We start from the raw sequence: 13,092 nt of genomic DNA, 5'->3' as shown, positions 1-13,092 counted from the left end.
AAAGCAAAGTCCCTTCATAGGTTCTCAGCTTTATCTCTGAAGGTTACCCATTCCCAACATCCTTGTCTCACCCTTAAAAAAAACAACAACCCACAACACACATTTAGTAGATGAGTAAAGTAAGGCACATGGAAATTTCAGTTCCATGCAGGATTCTGAAGAATGACAGAAGCAAGACCCAAGTAAACCCACTGTCTCTTGTGAGTCTCAATCTCCAGAGCAGAGAGCCTCAGCTAACTACCATCTCAACACAAACACGTGACGAGTGAGCTCAGACAACAGCCAGCTAACCCGCTAGCTGACCCCGGCCCGGTTTGCTGGCCTGCCCAAATCATGTCTAAAATACACAATTGCTCTCATTCATTAAGCTTTCTGATGATCTGTTACATGGCGGTAGCTGATAAACATGTCTCCATCATTTTTAAATTTTAGTCTTATTTAAGATTAATGATGCAATTACATGATTTTCCTAAAAATAATTCTGTTTAATGCTTCCTTGAAATATGTATGCATAAAATGTATAGTCATCATTATATCAGAAAGGCAAGATTATGAGGTAGATAGAAGCACAGCCTGGCAAATGGAACATCCAGGGTTTGAACCTGCCGACTATTGCTGATCTTGTGAAAACTGTCTTCACCTTCCTCACTTTTATTTTACTTGGAAAAAAAAATGTAAAAATAATAACTGTCAGTACTTTTTGGTACCGTGATGATTAAATGCACTTTCAAGTCTTTAGAACAGTAGCTAGTGAACAGCAAGCATGACACACACGTACACTGTGCAAAATAGCAACGACAAAGTTCTTCCTGTCAGACCAAATGCACACATAGGACATCTTTTTGTTTCTTATAGCCACTGAAGGGCATGGGTTGTTGCTGTTGCTGCTGGGTGCCATCAAGTTGAGTATGACTCACAGCTACGCTATGATCTGAATGAACCCTGTTCTATCCTACACCATCCTCGTAATCTATGACACACTTGAGGTCACTGCTGCAGTCGCTGTGTCAGTCCACCTGTCTGAGGGTCTTCCTCTTCTCCATCGTCCCTCTACCTTTCCAAGCACGATGTCCTTCTCCAAGGAACAGTCTCTCCTAGTAATACGCCCAAAGAATGCGAGATGAAGGTTTGCCATCCGTGCTTCCAAGGAACAATCTGGCTCCCCCTTCTCCAAGACCTATCTCCTGGCAGCAAGGGAATTAGGTATGGTAGCTTCCTGTGATGGATGAAGAGATCTGGCTTAGACAACTGAAAGTGACACATTCAAGTTCCAAGAAACTAGGATCCCTTATTGCTGTTTGTCAATACAAAGGCCTCTCATTACAACACAATACAGCCACTGTCCACCTTAAGCCCGTAAATAAAGAGTCGGTTGAGTGGATGATGGTATTTCTGCACCAGGGACAATCATGCTGCCAACACAGATCATCTGACTGGCAGAGATTATCATGAAGGGTGCTTTCAGAGAAAAATGTTAAGATTTAGGAAAGTAGTTATAATATCTTATCACTTTTGTTAACTCAGAGATAATGAAACATACTTACCCATGGATATGTGTATCTGTGTATGTAATTGTGCTTTATTAGAATTTTTTTTAAGATAAAAAGTCAAACTGACCACTGTTTAGTCAATTCTGATTCATTTCTGGCCATATAGAACAGAAAAGAACTTTCTCCATGGGGTTTCCAAGGCTACAGATCTACATAAATGTTGTTGTGTTGTTATGTGCCATTGAATCAGAACTGCCTCACAGCTGACCCCCGAGCAGGTTTTCAAAGATCGTAAATTGCACGGGAGGCGAATGCTCGTCTTTCTCCCAAGCAGCATTCACTGGATTTGAGCTATATGCCTTTGGGCCAGCAGTGCAACTGTTTACCAATTGGTTTCAGCTGTTAGGCGCCATCACGTCTAGTGCTTCTCCTAGTGACCGTGTGAACAACAGATCTGAACCCTGTGCTAGCCTGTCCCAGCCTCCCGATCTCAGACAAACTCAAGGCCATTGCTGTAGTCACACTGTCAGCTCATCTGGTTGAGGAGATTTCTCTCATCAGCCTTCCCTCCACCTTTCCGAGTATGATAGCTCTCTCCAAGAAACAACCTCTCATTACAACAAGCCTCAAGTATGTGAGATGAAGGTTTCTCTCCTTTGCCTTCATGGCACACTCTGGATGCACCTTCTTCAAAACATATCTATTTGTTCTCTTGGCAGTCCATGAGATGTTCAGTGCTCTTCTTAACATCAGAACTCAGAGGCCTCAATTCTTCTTCTATCATCCTCAGTCATCGGCAGCTCTCATGAGTGATGGTGAAGAGACAAAGTAAAAAGAAAAGAATAAACAAGGGGCGGCCCTCTCCCCCTGAAAAAAAGAAACCAACTTGCACATTTAAAAGCTCACAAACGCACATATGGTCCTATTTACATGAAGGAGTATATGGCTACATGTTGTTGTTGTTGTGTACCATACAGTTAGAACCGGCCCATAGCTGACCCTCCAGCGGGTTTTCAGAGGCAACTGAAATCACATAGAAGGAGACTGCCCATCCTTCTCCCACAGAACAGCTGGTGGCCTTGAACTTGTGCCTTCAAGATTGCAGTGCCACATCTTACAACTAGGCCACCAGAGACAGATATAAAATTTTAACACGATAAAATGTGGTTAAAAAATCTGCTTAAAATTGAATTGTTTTCCCCATTCCCATGTTTCTGAAACAATTTGGTACAAAATAAAAATGTGATTCTGTTCTTCCTACAGGTTAAAAAAAAAAAATAAATGGACTTCTACCAAACCACAATATTTTATTACTTTCACAAGTCCTGTAGAGCAAATTTGCTTCTGTGCAATAAATACAAGGAAGTCAGAACCTGTTTGTATCTGTCCTCGTTCTTAAATTGCATCATCTGCTTTGGCCCTTGGTCATCCATTTGGACTTAGCCTCTCCCCTTTCAATAGAATTAGATAAAAGACAATAATTTGTTCTGTATAGTTTTGAAGCAAGGAACATAGTCTCTATTCTTTTAATTTAACTGAGGTAGAATATTTACCTTAAGAGCTCAGAGAGATGAATGGGTCACACACCTATGCTTCTGGGTATGTAACTACTACCTGAGCCGTGATCTAGAATATTTCCTGGTTCCCCAAAATAATGCTGTGTGCTGCTTTCCAATGATTATTCTTCCTGAGGAAAAAAAAGTAGCTTAGTATTCTGACCTGTATCATCATGATTCGTTCTGCTTTTCCTTGAACTTCATGTAAAAAAGACTTGTATTTGTGTATTAGCTTTCTTTCATCCAAAATGACACGGTGTCAGAGACTCATCTGAATTGTTAACTACATCAATAGTACAGCCTTGTTTTAATAATAAATAACATTCTACTCTAAGAATACACCACAGTGTGTTTATCCTGCTGCTGGTTGACGAGGCATTGGGTTGTTTGCAGTTGTGGGCTAGATTACAAACAGAGCTGCTAGGATCATTCTTGTAACTGTCTCCCGATGGGTTTATACACGCATTTATCTTAAGCTGATAAAGTGGGCACTGGGTTTAGTGTTAACAAATACTAACAAACAGTCTTCCGAAGTGGTTGTTACCAAGTTACACTTCAACTAGCAATGCACAGGGGATCCCAGATTTCTCTGTCCTTACCAAAACGTGGCACATTCATTTCTTCGTTACAGCATTCGCCATTCCAGTAAGCATGTGATACATTTTCCTACAGCTTGAAAACCTATAATTACACATTTATCCTACTAATCTTTACCAAAAGATTTCTCAGAGGCAAAGGAGCAAAAAAACATTATTTTAATTATTACAAACATTATTTTAATTATTATAAAATGTCTTGCCTTAATTCTTCCACAATTATGAAATAAAGCACCTGCCTTGTTTAATCTCGAGGTAACATCTAAACATGATGAGAAACTAGAAATTACGCATAAACATATTATTTGATTTTATATCTATTTCATTAATTTATACAAATATATTGCAAACAACACAATGCTTTTTGAGCCCTAGATAGCATTTGTTTTCAATTATAGGAGAACAGCTAAAAACAATTGTTGTAAGCCTGTAGCATTTAACCTTATTACAAGTTTTGGGAAGGAAAACATTCTCAGTTTCTGAGTAAACAGCCCAGCATTCTTATGTGTATTGCATATTCTTAATTAATAAAGTAGAGTGGTTTTTAGCAATTAAAGTGCTTGTAAATTAGATCTAAAGTTAAATAAAGTAACCACCACAAAGCATATGGCTTCTCTCTTTAAAGACTCTATTTATACGCACTTGGATGACAACCACTTGGAGGTACACAGTTCCCTCAGCCCAAGTTATAGGGCCTAAAAATACATTTCCTGGCTTCCACCAGGAACTGGCAGACTCTCAAAACGGGGTCTGTGGCTTGGCCAAAGCACACCATTCTTTCAAAGCAATGTTCTCTGCATTAGGAAATTGCTATGTCTCACTAATAAGAGGAAGGAAGAAATAGTTAGCTTTGTCTTTGAACGCTTAACCTTCTTCTCGTTTGTGATTTTGCTCTATGGCGTATTTTAGAACTCAAGAGCCCTCCACTCAGCTCAGGTTTTTCAACAGTTTCCATCACTGGTCTCATCTATATGAATTATTGTTCTCAAAACAAAAGTTCTCCCTAACAGAGGGAACATACCATCATTGACATGCACCAGGAAATCTACAAATCCTAGTTTAGGTCATTATACTTTTCAGCTAATTCAGACTCCCCGTCATGACAGCCTCCTGAAAGTCCAGTGACCTTCTGCCAGGAACCCACATACAAATACAGAAGGTGTCACAAAGATGCAAATCCATAATATGTAAGGCATTGGCCACCCCTGTTCCAAACCTAATCCCTTTATCTCCTCTGCTTCAAATGCGCGTGGCTTCACACCATACTCACTTTGCAAACTCCACTTGTGGCACAAGGCTGTCATTTTCAGTTCACAACTGACCTCTAAACACCACTACCTATCATACATATTCTCCCTCTTGACAGACAGGTTCATTCTTCATCTCCCACGTTTATCTTCCAAAGCCACCCACCTCATCTTTATTCCTTAGACTGAAAGCAGTCTTTCTGTGCAACCAGTTGATAAATGTTGCTTGTTCTTCATTCAGATGCATTCCCACATCTTCCACAAGCCTCACTCCTGTCCCGGTCTTTTAAGTCTCATCCTCATCCTGCAGTGACTACAGTATTGTCATTACTTCTGATCTGACCACAGGGACTTACTGAACAGTCTGTCTGTGCTTCCTGCACCAAACCCTTTCTTTAGAAAAATCTCATCCATTAACTACACACTCAAGTGTGTATGTTTTTATTAGCCTTCAAAACACTTTCCAGTAAGTCTTACCACACTGACCTCCCATTTCTTATTCTCTTCTGTGGTTCAATGGCAACCATTTTATTCCCAGAAAAGCTGCCTGTGCCCAGGTATCCTAGATTCTGCTCTCTCTCAGTGCAAGGTGACTTAGCATGTAAAGCCATTCTTCTAAAAACTGACTGTCCTAGGAAAGGACAGATGGTCCATGGAATGTGGTATTGGGATTAATGAGCATAATGGATTATGCTTAATAGAAGTTTTATAATTCAATTAATTAACAGCATTCAAACTGTTGGGTCCATTGAGAAAAAGAAATAAAGAAAGTCAGAGGGAGAGAGTTAGAGAGTTGAGAGAGAGCATTAGGGGGAGAAGGAGGGAGGGAAGGAGGAAGTAAGGAAGGGGGGTAAGAGTGTTAGGAGAGAGAAAGGGGGAGAGAGAGAATTAGAGAGAGAGAGTTAGAAAGGGGAGAGAAAATTAGAGGGAGAGAGAAAGAGAGAAGAGAGAGAGAGAGAGAGGAGTCAGGAGGACCAAGAAAAAGATAGGAAGCTCAAAAGCTTTAAGTTCTCTAGAAGGAGCCCTGGTGGCCTAGGAGCTGTGCTGCTAATCCAAGGCAGGATGTTCAAATTCACAAGCTGTTCCAAGGAAGGAAGATAAACCTCCTCCTCCTGTGCAATTCAGAGTCTCTGAAAATCCACTGGAAGGTGAGCTGTGAGTTGCTTCTGACTTGATGGAACCTAAGGACTACAACAAGCTCTCTAGGGAGACAAGGAGAGTCATCTCCTCCTCCTGGCTTGTGTCCTCCAGGAAGCCTGGCTGAGTATTTTTCATCCAGTCCTTTTTATCTTCCCAAACAGTACTATGCACAGCCAGGTAGGTGGCCAAGGCTCTGCTTGTTGTGGGTATTTTGACTAAACTGTCTCTGAGCAACCTACCTTTCTTCATCACTGTAAAAACCTTTGCCCTCCCTCACGGATGACACATCTGCTTTTTTTAGCTAAAACCACACATTTCTGTGGACATTGCTAGGGGATCTCTTTGATGGTTCTCTCTTTTACTGATCTGGGTAAAGGTAGAAGGCAAGGGACTAGAAAGAAAGGGGACAGATTTACAAACCCTGGGGCATTACCGAAATGAAGTCATTTCTCTCAACCTTTATATAATGATATGGAAAACACCTAAAATAAAATGGACCAGCTTGCTTTTGGTAAGTATATATTGTTGTTGTTCTGGTGATGGTGGTGGTAGTGCTGTACCGTTGAGTGGCAACCGACCCATTGTTGACCCTCTAGGGGGTTTTCAGAGGCAGTTAATCGCACAGGAGGAGATTGCCCATCCTTCTCCCGAGGAACTGCTGGTGGCCTCAAACTGCGTGCCTTTGGGATTTCAGAGCAGCTTCTTAGTAACTTAAATGAAAATACTTTAGCCCAATTCCTTACCTCAAGCAGGCACCCACTGACTCTTTCATTGCATTTCTTCTAAGATTTGTCTGCATTTTGTTTCAATATCAAATTGATACGAGGTAGCTAGCTACAAAGACACTTTGGTTTTCCAGAAACACATATGATGGGAGCTCAGTTGTCTTAAATCACAGAAGCATTCAAGAGACTTGCTCTTCTGAATCAAGAGGGGAAGATGAACCAAATCAGACTAACTGGATACCCAACAGAGACCACCAGATATCAGTGACCCTACGGACCCAGAACTCAGTGCACTCAAGTCCCACTAAAAACTTTTTTTTTCAAGGAAAAAGGCTCAATTTTTAAAGTCAATTTCTTGTATGCTGTATCAATCCATTGTGCATCCTTTATTACAGTTGGATATGTATCAAATAAAATATAAGCATGAGTCTGTTGATAAGTTATGAAGATGATACTTCTAAGCCACAAGAATCTCAGGCAAACTAAGAAACATCTCAACCATGAAAAGTCCGAGAGATATACAATCACAAGATCACATAAATGGAGAAAATGAACTTAAAACAGAAAAAGGAGTTGTTTATAAATTTTCCCATATGCATCAGATACAAATTATGGAGCAATTCAATATATATGTGTGAAGGGTATGTAAGACATAATTCTTAAAATCAAGTGGCATAAAAATGTTCTTTTTTGAACATACTCTTAATAATAGCACATGCACTGAGATTTGTATGTCAATATTTATGAATAGCAGGGTTGCCCAGAAAACTGCTAACATGGTTTCTCTGTGGGCTTGTTTCAGGAACTGGGAGCTGGTACGGGGGTAGTGACTTCATCCACTTTGCTTTTGGTTTTAACAAGATGAAGTTATACACAGATTACTTGTGTAATTGCAATAAATTTTAAATCAGAGGCATCAGCATCTGGGTGGTCTCGAAGTCCTTTCCCAGTTCTATGTCTACCTGGAAACACGGTTCACTCATTAGTTCTACATCTTAAGTCTGCAACACAGCTTTATCTATTACTTCATAAAATCATCTGCATTAAGAGCAAATCATTGGGGATTATTTATTATCTATAAAGAAAGTCACACAAATAGAAAATAGCTTTATGAATTTGGACACAAATCCTTAGAGCTGTGGGCTGCCTTCAAGTCAAAGCAGCATTTCTTTACAATGCTGGGGTGATGTGGTTATTTCTGAACTGAAGAAGTGTAAGATAGTATTGTCAATTCTGTAACAAAGTTTCAAAGTCTAGAATAAAAAAGACCTCCCATCAGGCACCATCTTTGTAAAGTACTAACCGATAAACTCAGTATTCCATTGAACAGTCTTTTCTTAACAGTTATCTCTGAGTATACAGGATTCTGTATACTCTATTTTCTTTCAAGTATTAAAAAATCGGAAACATTACTATTCATGCCTATATGCCTATCTTCAGGTCATTTGTCTGAAGGCTATTATATCTCTCAGTTATTGCTTGTCATACATCTGATAACTTTACTAAAGGGAGCTCTGGTGGCCTAGTGGTAAGAATCTGCACTGTAATCCCAAAGTCACAGGGTTTGAATCCACCAGCTGCTCCACAGGAGAAAAATGGGTAATCTCCTCTAATGAGAATAACTGCCTCTGAAATCCCACTAGGGGGTCAACTATGGGTCGGTTCTGACTCAATGGTACACAACAACAACAACAACAACATGCTTAGTACTGCCATGCATGAGACTCCAGCTTAAAATTTTTCAATTTAGCCATTTTTATCCTCTATTGGCCCCCTTTCCTGCACAGACATCCAGAATTCTACCACTGAATCATCACTGTTGTAGTTGTTATGTGCCATCAAATCGTCTGTGACTCACTGTCTCTGACACACCTACCCTCATTACCCATATTACTGAGTCAATCCATCAAGGGTCTTCCTCCCTCTTGCTGTCCCTCTCCTTCCAAGCATGATGTCCCTTTCCAAGGACTAGTCTCACCAGGCAACATGCCCAAAGTATGTCAGACGGAGCTTTAAAATCCTTGCCTCCAAGAAGCTGCCTAGTTTCACCCTCTTCAGGAAAATCCTGTTAGTTCTTTTGGCAGTCCATAGTATATTCAGTGCTCTTCTCCAACACCACAGCTCAAAGGCATTAATTCTCCTATCATCCTTGGTCATTGTTCAGTTCTCTGATGTATCGTAAGTTACTGCAAAGATCATGGCTGGATCAGGTGGACCTTAGACTCCATTTGGACACTTGTGCTCTTCAGTACTTTGGAGAGGTCTCTGACAGCAGATTTTCCCAGTATAATTTGTCTTCTGATTTCCTGGCTGCTAGTACCAAGAATAATGATTGTAGAGCCAAACAAGCTGACACTGTTAACAATCTCAATCTCTTCACCTTCATCATGATGCTGCCAATCAGCTCAGTGTTGAGGATCTTTGGTTTCTTGATATTCAGCTTCAGTTTATATTGAAGGCTGCAGTCCTTGACCTTCTGCAGCAAATGCCTCCGGTCCTCCTCACTTGCAGCAAGCAGTGCTGTGTCATCTTTAGTTTCCATATAAAGGTCAGTTTTTCTGAAATCTCATTAGAGAGCTCACTGATGGTTTTAATCCATTTACTTCCCTTCATATTCAACCACAACTTAAAAGTAAGGTCCTATAAATGCTGACTTTTCAGACCACAGATTTCTCTTCTGGAAAAAAAAATTAGTTCATTATGCCCATAGCTTAAATGTTCCTTCTCTTTTATAGGGCGCTTCTGACCCTGACATGTTATTCAGAGTCCTGCAATCCTCAATCATGCTCTCTCCTCTCTTTTGCTTTTGCTTTTTCATTTATCAAACTGAACTCTGATTCCATTCCCTCCATATCCATACATGTTCAGGTTTCCTAAATGGAAATAAAAATCCTTTAATGAGTGATGCTAGACACACCACCCTATGGAACTCCTTCCACTTGCAGATGCTTTGCTTACTACGTTCTTTGCTATTTACTCTATGAACTCCACTATCCTTAGGATTTCAAACTTCTTTTCATCTGGAGGAACACTCTTCCACTTTGTAAATCACTTTGTCAATGTGCTGTATGAAGTAACCTGGGTTTGCTGTGATGCTGAACCTTTGTACCACTGGGGTATCAAATACCAGTATGGTTTCTCAATGTGGACATTATTTGGTGGGGCTCCAAGTTGTAAAACAGGTTTGAAAACAGGAGTGGCATCTACTTTCTAAACCGCATGCCTCGGGAAACTCTATGAACTTGGAGAAATGACGAAAGTTGTGGAAAGGCTTTAGGTCTTTTGTTCACAGAGTCACAATGAGTTGTGCCCAACTTGATGGCAAGCAACAACAACAATAATAGTAACCTGTCTTAGTTCTCATTGCCTTGACCAAAAGCCAAGCCTCATGCTGTCAAGTCAATTCCATTCAATTCCTCTCAGGTTCCCACAGCTGTTAATATTTACAGGAGGCAACTGTCTATCTTTTCTCCCTTTAAGAGGGTAGTGAGTTCCAACCACCAATATTTAGGTTGGATTAGTGGCAAGAAACTGCACTGCAATCCCGAAGTCATGCGGTTTGAATCCACCAGCTGCTCCCCTGGGGAAGGATGAGCAATCTCCTTCCATGCAATTAACTGGCTCTGAAAACCCACCGGAGGGTCAGCTATGGGTCAGTTCCAACTCGGAGTATACAATAACCACCACCAGCCCAATACAGTATGCATTACTTAGGCCTTCCTATAACATTTAACAATGTGACCCAGACTTGTCATGAATTTTTTTCTGCATATTATTTTTTCCAGAGATTGTCCTATTTTCTTAATACTTGTTTTAATGGTTCACCGACTTATCCCATTCATTCCTTCACCTTACACAAGTAAATCTGAATCTTTATCCATCTTCTGTCAAGCTTCCCTAAGAGAATTCACCTAGTGTATGATGAGGGATCAAAGGGGCCATTGTTCTTATTGTGAACTGTGAATGATTTGTCCTGGAGCATAATTCCAAGAATAGAATATGAAGAATTTCCCCTAGAGTTGGACTTTGAAATCATACAACTTTGAACTTACCCAATTTCATGCCCTCACAGGGCTTAGCTGTCATTTTTATGTCATTTACATCCCCACCAATATTGTCCCCATTGAAGTGCCTTATTCAAAAACCATATTCCCAAATGCCTGCTGGGTTATTCCATCTGGATAGCAGGTCAGTTTCTAAATTACAGTTTAACCTTGTCTACTCCTACTAAAACAGTCTAAACCACCTTTATTCCTTGAGAGAACAAATCTTTACTTCATCTCCCTAATCGCTATGGAGGCCACCATGTGTGCTGGATCCATGTAAGAAATGTACTTTGTAGCTCTGGACCATTCATTTTTCTCTTTGAAAATAATTATAAATTCTTAAAGAAGTGTTAAATATTAAATCCAAGTTTGTCTTTCAAACTTCACCTTTAATTTATAAAATTATAAATCTTCCTTTAGAACGTTACACAAGATTTCTACAAGTTAACAAGATGAATCTTTCAAAGTCAGTACTTTTTGTAAGAAAAAAGATATTCATTGCATAAATATGATTGATAAAGCAAAGATCTGATTTATTATCATTTATTAGCTAATTAATTCCATGGTTGGAGCCTAGATTATTTTATAGATTCCATTTGTGACTACAACAAAGTTAACGAAAAACTAGATTATCCAATTAACTAATAATGAAAAAAAACCAACGAAGACAGATTCTTCCCTCAAACTTAGAATAATGCTGGTCATTCAATTTCTGATGCCAGTTTAAAAAAAAAACCAAAACATATCTCATGATGTAGTTGTTGTTGTTGTGTACGTCAAAGGCAGTTAATCGCATGGGGGGAGATTGCCCATCCTTCTCCCACAGACAGACTGGTGGCCTCGAACCCTGTGCCTTTCGATTACAGAGCAATTTCTTGCCACTAGGCCACCAGAGCATATCTCATACTTAATAAAATAATAAGGTATTATTTTATTATGATTATGAAAATGAGAGGGATACTCACTATAGTAAAACTGTAAATGAAAGACAAGTAGAACTAAGTAAAATTAAATTCATAATCCAGACAGCTTAGAGAAAACCACTGTTATTTTGGCACTTACCCATACAGTTTCCAGACATTTGTTCTTTTGTGTTAAACAAAGCATTTTATGTTTCATATTATTTTGTATTCTGCACATCTTTAACAGTAAGACATAAAACATTTTATATGTCATTCAATTTGGCAATATTATTCTTAATACTTACATAATATTCCACCACAGACATATATCATGACTCCCTGATTTTCTATTGTGGAGTGTTTATCTTTTATTTTCCAGTCGGTGATCTATAGATTCACATCTTTTATCTTCTTCTATTTTCATGAAAATACATTAAAAGTAAAATTTTTTCATCAAATGGCATGAACATTTTCAATATGTTTGGTAATTAAAGGTTATTCCGAAAACGTGGTCAATTTACATTTCCTGTGAAATGGAACTAGCATAGAATAGGACTTCCCTTTTTCCTGTTAACTAATGGCGCTTGTTGCTCAGTACCTTGCAGTTGGAACCAACTCATTCCTGACCCTGCAGCGCACTCTTGCAGTGACAGTTTATCCACACTAGAAGAGACCGCCCATCTTTCTCGCTCAAAGCAGCTGGTGGATTCAAACTGCGTACCTTTGGGTTCGCAGCACAACTTCTTGCCACTATTTAACACTTTTGGCACCAGCTGTTAAGAAATCAAAAGGCGAATTGCATTAGGTAAATGTGCTGTCAGGGACCTTCCCAGAAGACTGAGAAGCAATGTCAGTCTAGAGACTAACGTGTGTCTGATCCAGTCCATGGCCTTCACAATTACTTGCTTTGCATCAGAGAGCTGGACAATGACTAAGGATAATAGAAGAAAAACTGATGCCTTTGAGTTGTGATGCTGGAGAAGAGTACTGAACACACCGTGGACTGCCAAGGAAACAAGTCTTTCTTGGAGAGGGTGAAACCAAGTTTCTCCTTGGATGCTAGGATTTTGAAGCTCCTTCTCACATACTGTGGGCATGTGGCCAGGAGTGACCATTCCTTGGAGAAAGACATCATGCTCAGAAGGAAGGGTAGAGGGAGAGGAAGATGAGATGGACTGATAGAGTAAATAGTGTAAGGGAGGGGGTGTAGGTGTGCTGGAGGCAGTAAGATTAGTTCAGGACAGGTTTCAGAGTTATTGTACATAAAATAAAATACATAAAAATACACAGATAAAATATATTTTGTGATCTAATGAGAAGAGTATTGAATGTTCCATGGACTGCCAAGAAAACAAACAGATCCATCCTAGAGAGGGTTATACCAGGCTAC

General features: G+C 39.7%; 1 protein-coding gene across 2 annotated transcripts in view; it reads right to left on the bottom strand.

Annotated features, from left to right (window-relative positions):
- PLCB1 (phospholipase C, beta 1 (phosphoinositide-specific)) overlaps nucleotides 1-13,092 on the bottom strand; it is a 920,819-nt gene that overhangs the window by 771,767 nt on the left and 135,960 nt on the right. The window lies entirely within an intron of this gene.

This window comes from Elephantulus edwardii, unplaced genomic scaffold (assembly GCF_000299155.1).
Source record: "Elephantulus edwardii isolate Elephantulus edwardi_28Jun2011 unplaced genomic scaffold, EleEdw1.0 scaffold00138, whole genome shotgun sequence".
In the NCBI taxonomy this organism is placed as follows: domain Eukaryota; kingdom Metazoa; phylum Chordata; class Mammalia; order Macroscelidea; family Macroscelididae; genus Elephantulus; species Elephantulus edwardii.
The sequence above is the reverse complement of the archived record's forward strand: the minus strand, read 5'-3'. Positions and strand labels throughout refer to the sequence as shown.